We start from the raw sequence: 15,792 nt of genomic DNA on the forward strand, positions 1-15,792 counted from the left end.
AAGCAAATTTTCACATGGAGGGAGTTCTAAGTAGTAGCTAGTTATCTTCTGAAACGATTTTGTGTTACAGTATCACTCAACTAATTCAGAATTAACTCACAGATTGCCTGATCTGCTGTCATCTGGGTCCACAGAGCCTCCCCTCCGGCTGCTCAGAGTTTAGTGAGTGAAGGGAGCGGACATTTGAACACTGTTTTCACAGGAGACATAGGAGACTGTTTTTTGACACTATTTATCTATTTATCTGACCAATCTATTTATCTTTAGCCCCCTCCTGAGGGGTCCCACAATCACGAAAGGGTAGCCACACAGCCAACATCAAGGCAACTCTGTCGAAAAGGTGAGCTCTTGGCCCACCTTTGCAAGGGCTAATGGACGTCGGTTCCATCTTCCCAGATTCCAGCAGGATCGCTGCTAGGCCCTCGGGCCCTGAGTAGCTCTGGGGGTCTCCCAGGAGCCACGCAGTCCCGTGTGTTCACCCCCACTTCTGGGGGGTGCCAGCCTGAGATGAGGGCGGCCGCAAAGAGCACCCTGGAAAGATCGAGTGGTCATAAAAGTGCGCCAATCAGCTGTGCACCTCCTAGCTCACCAGATGAGTCAGGAGGCCAATCAGCTCCAAGTGTTCCCAAAGACAAAAATGGTCATTTACTGGGAGAGCAGAAAGCGGAGCTTTGGCTAAAACCACTTTGCCTTCAACAGCAACTTTTTAATCCCTTTGTCTGGTGCATGAAATTGGTTCCCAGAACACAGGGGTTATTAATAACTGGGACCTTTTCCCAGTCTCCAGATCAATTGGCAGGAGCCTCTGACTACTTCCTTCTGGATGCTTCTATTATTTAGAGGTGGGAAGTGGCCTCTCCTTGAAACTGGTACAGTTTTTTTTTTTTTTTTTTTAACCTGGCTTGTGAGTTATACGGTAGCCCCCCAGCCCCACCCAGCAAACCGAACCCCCAGGGGGCTTGTCCCTCTCTCACCTTCCTCAGAGAGCACAGGGTGGCTTGCTTCTTCGCTTCCGGGGAGCTCTCCTGCTGTCTCAGGGAACTGCAGTGTGTCCCTCTCCTCCAGGCCGGCTCGTCACTGCTGTCAGCGATCCACGGAGCCGGCCTGATTTAGAATGAGGTCACTTTGAGGTGCTTCCTCTCCTTGTGGTTGGTGAAGGCTCCAAAGTCAGCTGCTGGGCAGGGGCTAAACAAGGCCCAGGTCTTAATTTGGGGCCACGTGGTTGGGTGGGAGAGGGGGTGGGTGGTTGGGTGGGACACATATTTCTGTCGCTCCTATGGCTGGGGCAGTGTCATAAATGCAGGATTTCCTCCAGAGCTCGCCTTCTGCTCTCGTCACCCTTCCCTGGAGCTTCACCTGCCTGTGGCTCTACCAGGATCTCCCCTCAGGAAACAGCCCTTCTCTGATTCTCCTCCAAGTTCCACCCAGCCTGCCAGCCTGCTGCTTGTGTCTCCAGAGACCATGCACTGGCTTCCTAAACTCAGTGTGGTGCCATAGGTTGGACAGGCCTGGGGTCCCCCTGCCCCATGCCCAGAGCTCACCTTTGAATAAATGAAAACAAACACACCTGCCTTGTGAGGATCAGAGATGGTGGGATCAAAGCACCTCCCAGACACAGTGCACAGAGGACACACCACATGTGGCTACCAAGAGCTGACTTCATCCCCCCGCCCCAGCAAAGGCGCTCACACCCCTCTCCTGCCTGTCTCTGGGAATGGCCTCAGTGCTCTTAGTCACTCAGACCAAATGACAAAGCAGTATTCGTGTGCGTCTTTCACTGGCCTGTTGAAATACGGTGGTAAAATAGACGTCACAGAACATTGATCATCTTCACCCGCCATCTTTAAGTGTAAAGTTCAGTGGCATTAAGTGCATGCACATGGTTGGGAAGCCATCTCCAGAACTCTTCCGTCCTCCCCAAATTAAAATCCTGTCTGCATTAAACAACACCTCCCCATTTCTCCCTCCCCTCAGTCCCTGGAAACAGCCTTCTTCTGAATCTATGAAGCTGACTTTTCTAGGTGCTCTTTAGAAGTGGAATCAGATGGTATCTGTCCTCTTGGGTCTGTCATAATGTCCTCAAGCCTCACTCATGTTGTAACATATGTCAGAATTTCCTTCTGGATAATATTTAAGGTTGGCTAATACTCCACTGTAGGTATAGACCACATTTAAACAATCCACTCATTGGGCTATTTTCCAGAAAAGTTTTTGAAGGGGAAATTAATGCATAAACATACATCACAGAAGAGTGTTGAGTGAAATCATGTCGCATCCTGTCCTCTCAGTCCCCAGCCCTCCGTTTTTCCCTCAGCAGTGACCTTCCACTTCACCTTCCTGTCTGTGCCCATTGCCCAGACTCTGCTTCCTGGAAGCTGTCCTGCACACTCTGCCAGAGGGGATGTCCAAAGTCGAGCTCTCGCTGTCACTGCATGTGGCCTTCCAGGATGCCCACCAGCTGGTCCCAGCTGACCAATACAGTGTTCCCGACACCACGGCTGCTTTCTCTCCAAGATGCCTGAAGAGACCTTCTTCACCTCACCAGAGTTAGTACCAGTGCCTCCTTCCCTAGAAAGGTGTCTGGACTATTCCCACCATCCCAACAGGAATCCTCTCTTCCTCCTTGTGCTGCATCTCCACACAGGCCTGGGCACCAAGACTGGCCTGTGGTGTGTCCCTCAGCTTCTCAACAGCGTCCGTCTCCTCAGAGCCTCAGGGAGAATGGTTCTTCCTCGCAGGCTTGCTGAGGTGACTCAATCAGTGTAAGGTAAACCCAGTTGGTGTTTAATAAATGTGGGTCCCTCCATGGGACCAAGACTGGCTGCTAGGTACCTGGGTTTGTGATGCTCAACCACCAGTACAACTAGACCCTGGTGTCCTTAATGCTCAAGGGTCTCCCTTTCAACACAACTGAAGGAAGGGAGGAGGGTGGCTTTGGGTGAGGAGGGCCAGTTCTTGCAGCAGGGAAGGGCAGGGAGGCATGAGGGCCTCAGTGGTGTCCCATCCTGGGTACTCCCCCAGGAGCTTCCAGAGAGGCGAAGGGTCCCTGGAACCAGGTCGAGGGGCAAGGTCACATGCTGAGGTCGGCCCAGAACCTGCAGCCCACCAAGGCCCACTTTTGCTTCCACCCTCCTCTCTCCCAACTATCTCCTCCAACTCTTCCGGTGGGATCATGGGAAGCAATGCCAGAGGATGGGGTGTGACTGCTCCTGAGTACCCTGATCCCCAGGGCCCCAGTGCAGAATGTTCAGATCCTCATGGCCTCCCTTCTACGTGGATGAGTTCTTCTGGTGTTTACACTTAACAGCGCAACTAGAGAAGCCTCAGCACATAAAGGAAATCTGCTCCTTTACCATTCACCCATTCAGTAACAATGTTGTGGAACACCAAGTGTGAGGCACGGTCCCATGGGGCATCGCCTGCTGTGGGGCAGACCTACAACCCCTCCCGTTGCCATCCTCCCCTTTGCCTGGTGCCTCCTGTTTCTGAGTCTGGCTGCTCAGACTCCTTCAGCCTCCAGCCCCCCTCCCCCAAGGTCCAGATTCCAGCTTTCTCTACCTAATGATGCTAGTTCGCTTTTGTCTCTTGCTTTTTGCCTCCTACATTTTGTGGACATCTCTGATCATTCGCCACTTTTTTTTTTTTTTTTTAAAGATTTTATTTATTGGGGCGCCTGGGTGGCTCAGTGGGTTAAAGCCTCTGCCTTCGGGGACGCCTGGGTGGCTCAGTTGGTTAAGCAGCTGCCTTCAGCTCAGGTCATGATCCCAGCGTCCTGGGATCAAGTCCCACATCGGGCTCCTTGCTCCGCAGGGAGCCTGCTTCTCCCTCTGACTCTGCCTGCCATTCTGTCTGCCTGTGCTCGCTCTCGCTTGCTCTCTGACAAATAAATAAATAAAATCCTTAAAAAAAAAAAAAAATTTTATCGGGCTCTCTGCTCAGCAGGGAGCCTGCTTCCCTCTCTCTCTCTCTCTCTCTCTCTCTCTCTGCCTGCCTCTCCATCTACTTGTGATTTCTCTCTGTCAAATAAATAAATAAAATCTTTAAAAAAAAAAAAAAAAAAAAAGCCTCTGCCTTCGGCTCAGGTCATGATCCCAAGGTCCTGGGATCGAGTCCCGCATCGGGCTCTCTGCTCAGCAGGGAGCCTGCTTCCCCCTCTCTCTGCCTGCCTCTCTGCCTGCTTGTGATCTCTGTCTGTCAAATAAATAAATAAAATCTTTAAAAAAAAAAAAAGATTTTATTTATTTATTTGACAGAGAGAGATCACAAGTAGGCAGAGAGGCAGGCAGAGAGAGAGAGAGAGGAGGAAGCAGACTCCCTGCTGAGCAGAGAGCCCGATGCGGGACTCGATCCCAGGACCCTGAGATCATGACCTGAGCCGAAGGCAGCGGCTTAACCCACTGAGCCACCCAGGCGCCCTATTCGCCACTTTCTTTCCCGTTTCTTTGTCTTCCGGATTTATGCCTATTTCGATCCTGTCATTACCTCTTCGTGATGTTTCTGACAGGAAGCAGAGATAAATTCTGGTGTTGCAGCTGCCATAGCTGATTAGAATTGCTTCCAATTTAATCTTCACTTGGAATGTCTTCACAATGATTTACGGAGTTTGGATAATGTTCAGTTGTAAATTATTTGTTTTCAGAAACTTGGACAATATAAAAGTATTCAGAACATAAAGATCAGTCATAATCCCAGAAATGCAGAAATAGCCACCCTTAACATTTTGCTGTATGTATGTGTATTCTTTTTTTTTTTTTTTTTTTTAAATTTTATTTATTTATCAGAGAGAGAGAGGGGGAGAGAGCGAGCACAGGCAGACAGAATGGCAGGCAGAGGCAGAGGGAGAAGCAGGCTCCCCGCCGAGCAAGAAGCCCGATGTGGGACTCGATCCCAGGACGCTGGGATCATGACCTGAGCCGAAGGCAGCTGCTCAACCAACTGAGCCACCCAGGCGTCCCATGTATGTATGTGTATTCTTTAAAGCAAAAAATGTTACCTCTTTTCTGCTTGAATTTGATGCTGATAGTTGGGGCCTGCTGGATCCCCGGAAGAAGGCTTTTATCACTGGAAGGCCCTTGGCAAGCCTTGCTTGGACATTCCAAAGGTTCAGTGTTACATTGGTGCCTCTCGCTGCCCTCCTCTCCCCTGTTCCCTTGGTCTGCAGTGCCCACTTCCACCCACGATTCAAACCTTCAGTGCCCAGAGGCGGGAGATAAGGGAACACGGAGGGCCCTTCCCAGCCCTGTCATCCCCCGGGAATGTTCTGCCAGGAGAGAGAACTGGGAGAAAAGCACCTGACTGCATTCCACAGTCACCTGCCAGCTGCCCCTGGCTGTTGTCTGGCCATTGGTGATCCCTCATGGGGGATTTTGGGACCCCTGGAGAGTCAGTGGTTGGGGGGAAGGTGTGTAGTGCTGTAAATGAGCAGCTCTTTAAGCCACCAAACCAAAATGACCCATGACCTGAGTCTTAGCACTCTTAAGTTCTGGCTTCAGAACTTAATGGCGAATATGGAAAATGTTTACACCGAAGGTCAAAGAAACACAAATGAGAACAACAGTGAGATGCATCCTTCCACACGCTCTCAATAAATGGCAGGTATTTCCAAAAAGAAAATGACCAGTGAGACAGGGAGTCGTATACTGCTCTTGGGTATGTACACTGGCAAAATGCTTTTGGAAAGTAATTTTCTAATAGTATTAAGAAGTTGAAAATGGGGCGCCTGGGTGGCTCAGTGGGTTAAGCCGCTGCCTTCGGCTCAGGTCATGATCTCAGGGTCCTGGGATCGAGGCCCGCATCGGGCTCTCTGCTCAGCAGGGAGCCTGCTTCCCTCTCTCTCTCTGCCTGCCTCTCCATCTACTTGTGATTTCTCTCTGTCAAATAAATAAATAAAATCTAAAAAAAAAAAAAAATAAAAAAAAATAAAAATATTTAAAAAAAAAAAAAAAAGAAGTTGAAAATGGTTATACTTTTTTTTTTTTTAATAGTTTGCATTTTAAAGATTTTATGTATTTATTTGACAGAGAGAAATCACAAGTAGATGGAGAGGCATGCAGAGAGAGAGAGGGAAGCAGGCTTCCTGCCGAGCAGAGAGCCCGATGCGGGACTTGATCCCAGGACTCTGAGATCATGACCTGAGCCGAAAGCAGCGGCCCAACCCACTGAGCCACCCAGGCGCCCCGGTTATACTTTTTGATCTAGTAATTTTACTTATGGGACTTTAATGTAAGGAAAGAATTCTAAATGTAATAAAGTGTTCTGCACCAAAATATCGGTTGCAGCATTATTAGTGATTCAAAAATGGTAAGAATATAATCTAAATGCCCAACAGTACGGGAATACTTTCATGAATACTATTTGTGAAAAGGTTATTACAATATGACCGGGTGACTGTTACTGAAATAAATGAAAACAGATAAACCCAATACTTAAAAAATAGTTTGCCGATGGATGTCAAGACAAAAGTAATATAATACTGAGACGGGGGAAAATACACTAACATTTTAATACCATACTATTTAATATTATCTTTTTAAAAAATATTATATTTTTAAAAAGTTTGTCTAATTTATTTTAGTAATCTCTACACTCAGTGTGAAACTTGAACTTATGACCCCGAGATGGAGAGTCATCTGCTCTATCAACTGAGGCAGCCAGGTGTCCCAATACTAGTTATTTTTGAATGAAAGGGGACAGCAAGATTTTGGTTTTTCCTTTCTGTTTTTCTGTATTTTACAAATTATCTGTCATCCAGTATTACTTTATAATTGGCAAAACAGCAGTAAACCTACCTTTTAAGGAAAAAATAAGCCAGCTGTACTTTACTTAAGTGCTACTGTATAATCAGATCAGAGATTTTATTTTATCTTATTTTTTTTAAAAGATGGTATTTATTTATTTGAGACAGAGAGAGTGACAAAAGAGAGAGCATGAAGGGGACGGAGGTGTGGCAGGGAGAGAGGGAGAAGCAGACTCCCCCCTGAGCAGGGAGCCCGACGTGCGACTCGATCCCAGGACCCTCAGATCTTGACCTGAGTCAAAGGCAGATGCTTAACAGACTGATCCACCCAGGTGCCCCTAGATTTCTTTTAGAAATGGAATTAAACTGAGCTCATCTTGTGCAATTCTTTATTATTTTACTGATGAAGAAACGGAATTTAAAGAGGGCAATGGCTTTGCCCCGACCTTGCCTTCTGGGCCTTGTTTGTCCCCATCTCCATACTGCCTCAGAGAATGAGGGATGGGCTCACCAGTCACTTCATAAGAGCTTGGTGAGCTGAAGAGGTGGCTGTCCCTGGGGAGCGATGGGCAGTGCACATCCTTGTGGATGGAGGTAGGGAGGTGGACTTCAGAAAATGCTGGTCATCTTCTCAACTAGGAGGCCCCTGAAGCCAGTCCCCTCTCCATGCACAGCTCAGGCCATCCGCTCTCCAGTAAGTGCGCGTGCAATGGCCCTCTTTCTTCTTGCCGGTCTTCCTTCTGCTCCTGTCCTGTCTCAGGGCAATTGATGAACTGGACTTCCTACTTGGAATGCTGTTCCCTGTTTTCCTCTACCTTCAAGATTCTGGCTGGTCTGTGAATTAAATTGCTATAAGACAGGTTAACAGGAGAAAATAAAATTTAATTATATAGGTATAGGTAATCTACATAAACAGAGATTCCAAAGACAAATGTCCAGCTTGACCATCTTTATGGGGTGAAGGTAGGAAATGGCAATCTGTTAGATTTTCCTGGTTTGTAATCTGAATGTCTCTGATGACTTTTCTGAGTGGCCACACAGGAACTGGCATGAAGATTATCCATACATGAGCTGTCGTGGTGAGGTGACCCACAAGAGACCGCAAAATACAAAGCTCTCACAAGATCCAGGAAGTTCACTTCCAAAGTTAGCCTAAGAAAGATCTACCCACAATGGGGGTGCATCCCACATTCTGACCTGCCAAATTAGGGACCACATTCAATTTTTCTACTATGCACATTAACAGCTTTAGCCAACTCTTGGGTCTCTCAGAGCCAAACTAATACCTAAAAGGAATGTGCTGTGTGGTTGGGTATCATGTGAGTTTTTTTTTTTTTTAAAGATTTTATTTATTTATTTGACAGAGAGAGAGCATGAGGACAAGTAGGGGGAGGAACAGGCAGAGGGAGAGGGAGAAGCAGGCTTCCTGCTGAGTAGGGAACCCAGTGTCAGACTCTATCCCAGGATGCTGGGATCATGACCGGAGTCAAAGGCAGATGCTTAACAACTGAGCCACCCCAGCTGGTGTGATGTGTTTTTATTTATTTATTTATTTATTTATTTATTTACAGAGTATCTGTTGCAAAGAAATTTTCTTGAGTTGGTGGGTTACTTAGTGTTAATCTAACCTATTCTGTGACCCACTTATCCTAACATGGGAGACTTGGGTTGAACGGTGAACACCCTTCCGTGGCTGACCCAAGTTCACCAATTCTGTGGCTTTGGCTTGCAAGATGTCCCTTCATAACAGCCTTTACCTCATGTGTATACATTAACCCACAGCATAGTTTGACTAACCATACCTGGTCTGGTCAGAACTGTGAACTCACAGGTCTGTCTTGCCAGCTCGAAAAGCAGGCTAATCAGACCTCTGGCTGCATTCTGCTCTATCATCTTGCTCTTTATGGCAAACAACACAACAGATAGAGACAAAGAAAAACAGTGACTATCTTTGGAAGGATAAGGAGCCATAAAGTGCAAAAAAATGCAGCCTTCACAGGATCCAGAAAGTCCACTCTCAAATTTAGCCTAAGAAACTTTAGCCGCAAGTGGGGTGTGAAACACATTTCTGTCCAGCCATATCTAGCCACAAATGGGGTGCAACCCATATTTACAATGAAGGTTGAGATGATAATGGCCCCTTATGGACCAGGACCCCTATGACAAATTCCCGAGAGCTGGTACAGTTGTACAAAGAGAGTGAAGTGTGTTAAATAGATGACTACTGGATCCACAGCCTCTTCGGCTGTCTGCCTGATGCATGCCAGTACATGCATCCTCTGGTTGGCAGAGTCCAGAGAAAATATTCTCACCGGTCATAAAAAGCCACACTCTTAAGACACAGAACAAGGTGAAAGGAAAACCTAATCAGACCTATTGTTCTCCATGCTTTACGACAAATGACACAAAAGACAGAGACAAAAGAAAACAATGACTCTATTGGGAGGAAAAGGATCAATATGAAACAAGAAAACTCAAAGCAAATTTTTACCAAAATTGCTATACCCAAGGAACTAGTTTACAAATACCCCCCCCCATTCTATATTTAGAAAGAGAGAGGAAAAAGGGCTCTCATCATTTTCATTTTCATCAGACCCCACAGAAAGTGATCAAGGAGGCTGATGTGGTAAGAAATCTTATCTGCCAGCTTTTATCAGCTGTCTCAGTATCTCTAAGCTGCAGCCAAAGTGAACCTCAAAGTGAACAGTGCAGCACCTCAAAGTGAACAGTGTCCAGCCAGAGAAGTTCATCCTGCAGACTACACCAACTGTTGGGGAGGAAAAACTTTTCTTTACCCTTCAAGATTCTTGCCAGTCTAAGAATTAAATTGACATGAGACAAATTAACAGAAGAAAATAAAATTTAATCATGTATGTACAGGGAATCCACATATTCCAAAGACAGTCAGGCAAAATGAAGTACATAGGTCATTTTGAACTAAGGACATGGAGTAGGGGCCGGGGCCTCAAAGAGAAAGGAGGTAGTTTACCTATGGGAGATGAAAAACTTAAGTGTAAACAAATATTTGCTGGGCCATCCAGAAACAATGGCACAAAAAGAAGACTCTGATCAGACAGGCATTGCTGTTTCCTCCCTGTCCACCACCATTAGTTCATATTATGTAGTTATCTATAGTGATAGCTCTTTTCCTGACCAAGTCCTCGATCTAAGTCCTCCTGAGCAAGTCCTCGATCTTTTAGGCATTTAAGAGGAAGGTTAAATGTTCTTCCTGGGCCTTCTGTGTTTTTGTTTGTTTGTTGAAGACTTATTTATTTGAGAGACAGAGAGCACTAATGAGAAGGGCAGAGGGAGAGGGAGAGAAAATCTGAAGTAGACTCCATGCTGAGCACTGAGCCCGATTGGGGGGCTCAATTTCATAACCCTGAGATCACGATCTGAGCTGAACCCAAAAGTTGGATGCTTATTGAAATGAATTACCCAGGTGCTCCCCCCAGACCTGTGTTTCTTGTTTTTGTTTTGTTTTGTTTTAAAATAATTAGCCTAAAATAGTCCACACACCCAAGACACATTTTGGGGTGAAAAATTTTGCTCCCCTGCATCTTTTGGTCTACACGCCTGATTCTATTAACTCAGGCTCAGCCTTCAGATATCAGTTCTAGCGGAAGTCTACCCTGACCACCAGACCAGATTATGCTCTCTTTGTTCTTTTCCTCCATGGAGAGATCACCACTGTAATTAAATAACCATCTACCTATCGTGTGTTAATGTCTATCTCCTCCTCCAGACCACAGAACCCCATGGGATTATTTAGTCAACATCTCTGGCAACAAACTGTGCTGGCAGTACTCAGTTTGAGTACTCAATGTACATTAGATGAATAAATGAAAGTAATTGATTCTGCCAGCTCGACCCGAGGGCAGGGACTGTGGGCTCCTTTCCCTCTCTGCTCCCTGGGACTGCTAAAAACCATCTGCTCTCATGGCACTGGGGAAATAGCATAGCCTCACTAATGCATTTATGTTAGCATTTGCTCAATAAGGATTTATTGAGAGGCTGCTACATGCCAGTATTCTAGGCTTTTGGAATTTACACAGGCAGTGAAACACACCATCAAAATCCCTGCCTTCATGAGATTATATTCTATACTAAGGGAGACATACTGAGCAAATAAACAGGAGACTATGTTTTAAGCTGGTGGTAGAGCCAAAAGGGATTTGGGGAGAAGTGGAGGTGAGCTGCGCTTTGAAGTGAAATGGTTGGGAAAGGCCTTCATGAGAAGGTGACTTGTTGAGCAAAGAGGTGCATGTGGTAATAGAGCAAGCTATGTGGCAATCTGGTGCAGGAGCACACCAGACTAAATACAGGCTGCCAAGGCCAATGTGAATCACTCTTTGTGTCAATATGCCCCAAATGTTATATGGGACACATGTTAAAAATTATTCATTGATTATCTGAAATTCCAATATTTATATTGAATTATTTCATTTGTTAAAGTAAGAGTATATTACTGTAATTTGAGAAGCATTGCATACTTTTTTAAAGGTTTTATTTATTTGAGAGGAAGAGAGAGTGTGCACAAGTGGTGGGGAGGGGCAGAGGGAGAGGGAGAAACAGAGTCCCCACTAAGCAGGGAGCCTGATGGTGGTGCTCGATCCCGGGACGCTGAGATTATGATGTGAGCAGAAGGCAGACGCTTAACCGACTGAGCTGCCCATGGAGTGCTCCCCCACCCTTTTTAAAAGATTTTGGAGCACATAAAATTTTAAGATAAATAAACATGAGGGATTCTTCAAGGAATCTTTATGCCCAAATACAAAGGTAAAGCTAATAATCTACACCCAACCTAATGCCCTCTGAGGTAACCATTACTAATTTCCTGACTACACAGCCCACTTCCTTGTCATCTTTTGCATGTATACACATTTGTTTTAGCTTCCTAGCACTGTTGTCAAAAACCTTCCACAGATTGGGCAGCTTAAACAACAGAACTTTCTTCCCTCACAGCTCTGCAGCCTGGAGGTCCCAGATCAAGGGGTCAGCAGGACCATGCTCTCTCTCTGAAGACTCTTGGGGAGGTCCTTTCTTGGCCTCTTGCAGCCTCTGAGAGCCCCAGGCATTTTTTGGTTTATGGCAGCATAACTTCTATCTGATTCCATCTTCAGGTCTTATTCTTGCTTTTCCAAATTTCCCTCTTCTTAAAAGGACACTGGTCATTGGATTGGGGCCCATCCTAATTCAGGATGACTTCATCTTAATTACATCTGAAAAAAACCCTATCTCCAAATAAGGTCACACTCACAAGTACTAGGAACAAGGACTTCAACATATCTTTGGGGGACACAATTCACACAGAGCACTTAGCTTCAAGGACTCCAAATCATCCCTGGTTGTTGACTTTTTTTGGTGGTGGTGGTTTATAAGGCCCCAAGTGGTATGGTCCCCACTTACCTCCATGACCCCATTCCTGAAATCTTTTTCTCTACTTTGCTCCTCTCCAGCCACACAGACTCTGTGGTTATATCTCGTTCCTCATTCTTATTGTCACTTAGTTTTACATGTGCTCTTGATATAACTTTGGAATGTTAGTGAGGTCTGGAGCTGACAGCCAAGAAAAAATTCTTGAGATGTCTTTGGTGTGAAGAGGTGATTTTATTAAAGTATAGGGACAGGACCCGTGAGCAGAAAGAGCTGCTGCTCCAAGACTGGGAGGAGCAACTGATATACCCCATATACCTTGGGGTTGGGAGAAATAAAGATAGTGAAGTTCCAAAAGGACTTTTGTATGCTAAAGAACACTCACAGGATCCTGGAGGAATGTTATAATCTGCTTATATCAAGTATTTGTCGATGGGCTGCAGGTTATAAGGACATATAATTTTGTGCACATTTCCTTCTGCCATTGTTTCCCATATCACTCTTTTTTTCCTTAATTGGGCTCAAAAAAAGTTAACCTATTTTATTGGTCTTTTCAAAGTTTTAGTTTGGATTTATTGATCACTGCTTTCTTCCTTCTCCTCCCCTCCTCTTCCTCCTCTGGCGTGTTTTCTATTCTATTAGTCTCAACTTATTATTTATTAATCCTTTCTTCCTTCTTTCATTCTTTTTTAAAAAATTTATTTAAAAAAAGATTTTATTTATTTGATGGACAGAGAGGGAACACAAACAGGTGGAGTGGGAGAGGAAGAAGCAGGCTTCCCATGGAGCAGGGAGCCTGATGTGGGGCTGGATCTCAGGACCCTGGGATTATGACCTGAGCCAAAGGCAGATGCTTAATGACTGAGCCACCAAGGCACCCCCCTTTTTAAGTTTCTTAGTACGATAGTTATTTTTTTTTAAGGTTTCATTTATTTGAGAGAGAGAATGACAGAGAGAGCATTAGAGGGGGGAGGATCAGAGGGAGAAGCAGGCTCCCCTCTGAGCAGGGAGCCTGATGTGGGACTTGATCCTGGGACCCATGACCTGAGCTGAAGGCAGACTCAACCAACTGAGCCACCCAGGCACATTTAATATGACAGTTATCATCTATGTGGTCTTTCTTCTTTGTTGTTTTCTTTAGCAATGAAATAACTTAAACTTGTTTATTTTGGTCACCTCTCCTTTTGATGCATCCTACAGATTTTGGTATAAGGTATTCTCCTTTCATATTACTTACAAGATAATTTATAATTCCAGAGCTGTATTGCAGAGAAGAGAAAAAACTCCTCTTAGGTTCAGTAGGTGGGGCCAATAAATCAAAATGATAAAGGACAGAGTAACAGGAGGAAACCCCCCGCCCCCAGATTTAATTATATATCTACACACAGAAGTCCACAAGGAAATGTGACTCTTGAGAAAGCAGTTATAATTGGGGCTTACATACCATCTTTACAAAGGGTGATAAAGTGTTAAGGAGAGGCTAAACAAACAAAAAGGAGTTTGGGGCTTCTGAGGATAAGTGCTTATGGGGAAGTCCTTAGGCAGTGTGTGGTAGATAAGGGCTGTTCACTAAGGTTTGTTATGCAGATAAGAGTAATTTCAGATGATAAGACTTGCCTCTTATCTCAGGAGTAGTTCTCCTCCTGCTATAGGACAGGAACACCTTTACAAATGGAAATTTATGTTACCTCTGCAAAGGGAAATTTATACCCTGCAGTCACACAGGAAAATGAAGGGCAGGGAACAATTTGTCTTCAGCTCAGAACGATCCTTATGCCAAAGTGGCATATTTTGGAGTGACAACTCGGATCCCTTTCATCTCCTCTGAGCTCATAATTATTGGGGAGTGTATTTTTTTTTTTTAAGATTTTATTTACTTATTTGTCAGAGACAGAGGGAGAGAGTGCAAGCGAGAACAGGCAGACAAAGAGGCAGGCAGAGGCAGGGAGAAGCAGGCTCCCTGCCGAGTAAGGAGCCCGATGTGGGACTCGATCCCAGGACCCTGGAATCATGACCTGAGCCGAAGGCAGCTGCTCAACCAACTGAGTCACCCAGGCGTCCCTGGGAGTGTATTTTTTTAAATGATTTTTTCATGACAGAGAGAGAGAGAGAGATGGAGGAGAGGGAGAGAGAGAGAATCACCAGCAGACTCCCCACTGAGCGTGAAGCCCGAAGCAGGGCTCCATCCCATAACCCTGAGATCATGACCAGAGGTGAAATCAAGAGATGGATGCCGAGGTGAAATCAAGAGATGGATGCCCAACCGACTTAGCCACCTAGACACCCCTGGGGAGTATATTTCTTAATTTCCAACTAGTCAAAATTTTGTTTGTTTGTTGTTGATTTATAGCACACGTGGTTGGGGAGGGAGGAGCAAAGGGAGAGGAAGAGAGAATCTCAAGCAGACTACAGGCTACGCATGGAGCCCCACATGGGGCCTGATCCCACGACCATGAGATCATGACTTGAGCTGAAGCTGAGAGTCGGATGGCCAACTGACTGAGACACCCACGTACCCCCTGCTTACTTTCTATTATTTTTTACCATGTTGGAGTATGATCAGAAAAATAAGGCTGCTACTTTTTTAAATTTCTTCTTAATTCACTTTTTTTTTTTTTTTTTTTTTTTGCCAAAGACATGATCAATTTTTCTAAGTGCTCTGTGGACATAAAAAATTTTCTATTTAAGGGATATTTATCTATCTATTAAATTGTATACAAATTATATTATCTACTTTCTTTTTTTCATTTATTTTATTTATTTGAAAGAGAGAGAGAGATCACAAGTAGGCAGAGAGAGAGGGGGAAGCAGGCTCCCTGCTGAGCAGAGCCCGATGCGGGGCTTGATCCCAGGACCCTGAGACCATGACCTGAGCAGAAGGCAGAGGCTTAACCCACTGAGCCACCCAGGTGCCCCAATCATCTACTTTCTTTACATGATTCATTAATTTTTATCTTTTAGGCATATTTTCAGCTCTTAAGTTGCTTAGTGCATACAAGTTTATAACTATTGTATCATCTTCATTAATTGTGCCTTTTATCATTACAGAATATCCTCTATCTAGGTTGATAGACCTTATCTTAATTTTTTACCTTTTTCCTAATTTTGCTTTGTTTGCTTGTAACTGCTGTTTGCTTAATTTCAACCTTTATCTATCACTGTTTCATCAGCATATCATCAGCATATAGCTAGTTTTTTTTCTTAGATTTTTCAAGATTATTTATTTATTTGACAGAGAGAAACAGAGAGAGAGAACAAGTAGGGGGAGCAGGAGAGGGAGAAGCAGGCTCTCTGCTGAGCAGGGAGCCTGATGTGGGTTGTGATCCCAGGATCCTGGGACCATAACCCAAGCGGAAGGTAGATGCTTAACCAATTGAGCCATTCAGGCACCCCTAACTCTGTCTTTATTTGGGAGAATTAGTCTGCTTCTTTTTTATGCTCCAGATTTTATTAAAGTGCTATTTATTATTCCTTTTTAAAAATTTATTTATTTTCAAGATTTTTATTTATTTATTTGAGAAAGTGAGTGAGAGGGAGCACAAGTGGGGAACAGCAGGGAGAAGCAGAGGGAAAGGGAGAAACAGACACCCTGCTTAGCAGTGAGCAGGGAACTAGATATGGGGCTTGATCTTGTGCCTCCTGGATCATGACCTGAGCTGAAGGCAGACGCTGAACTGACT

General features: G+C 44.9%; 1 long non-coding RNA gene across 1 annotated transcript in view; it reads right to left on the minus strand.

The window, feature by feature from the left end:
* Positions 1-7,111: 7,111 nt before the first annotated feature.
* LOC131826910 (uncharacterized) overlaps positions 7,112-15,792 on the minus strand; it is a 35,689-nt gene continuing 27,008 nt past the window's right edge. Inside the window, exon 2 of the long non-coding RNA XR_009351803.1 lies at positions 7,112-7,585. This is a non-coding gene — a long non-coding RNA (uncharacterized LOC131826910). The remainder of the gene's footprint in view (positions 7,586-15,792) is intronic.

The sequence above is a fragment of the Mustela lutreola genome, chromosome 3, assembly GCF_030435805.1.
Source record: "Mustela lutreola isolate mMusLut2 chromosome 3, mMusLut2.pri, whole genome shotgun sequence".
Lineage (NCBI taxonomy): Eukaryota > Metazoa > Chordata > Mammalia > Carnivora > Mustelidae > Mustela > Mustela lutreola.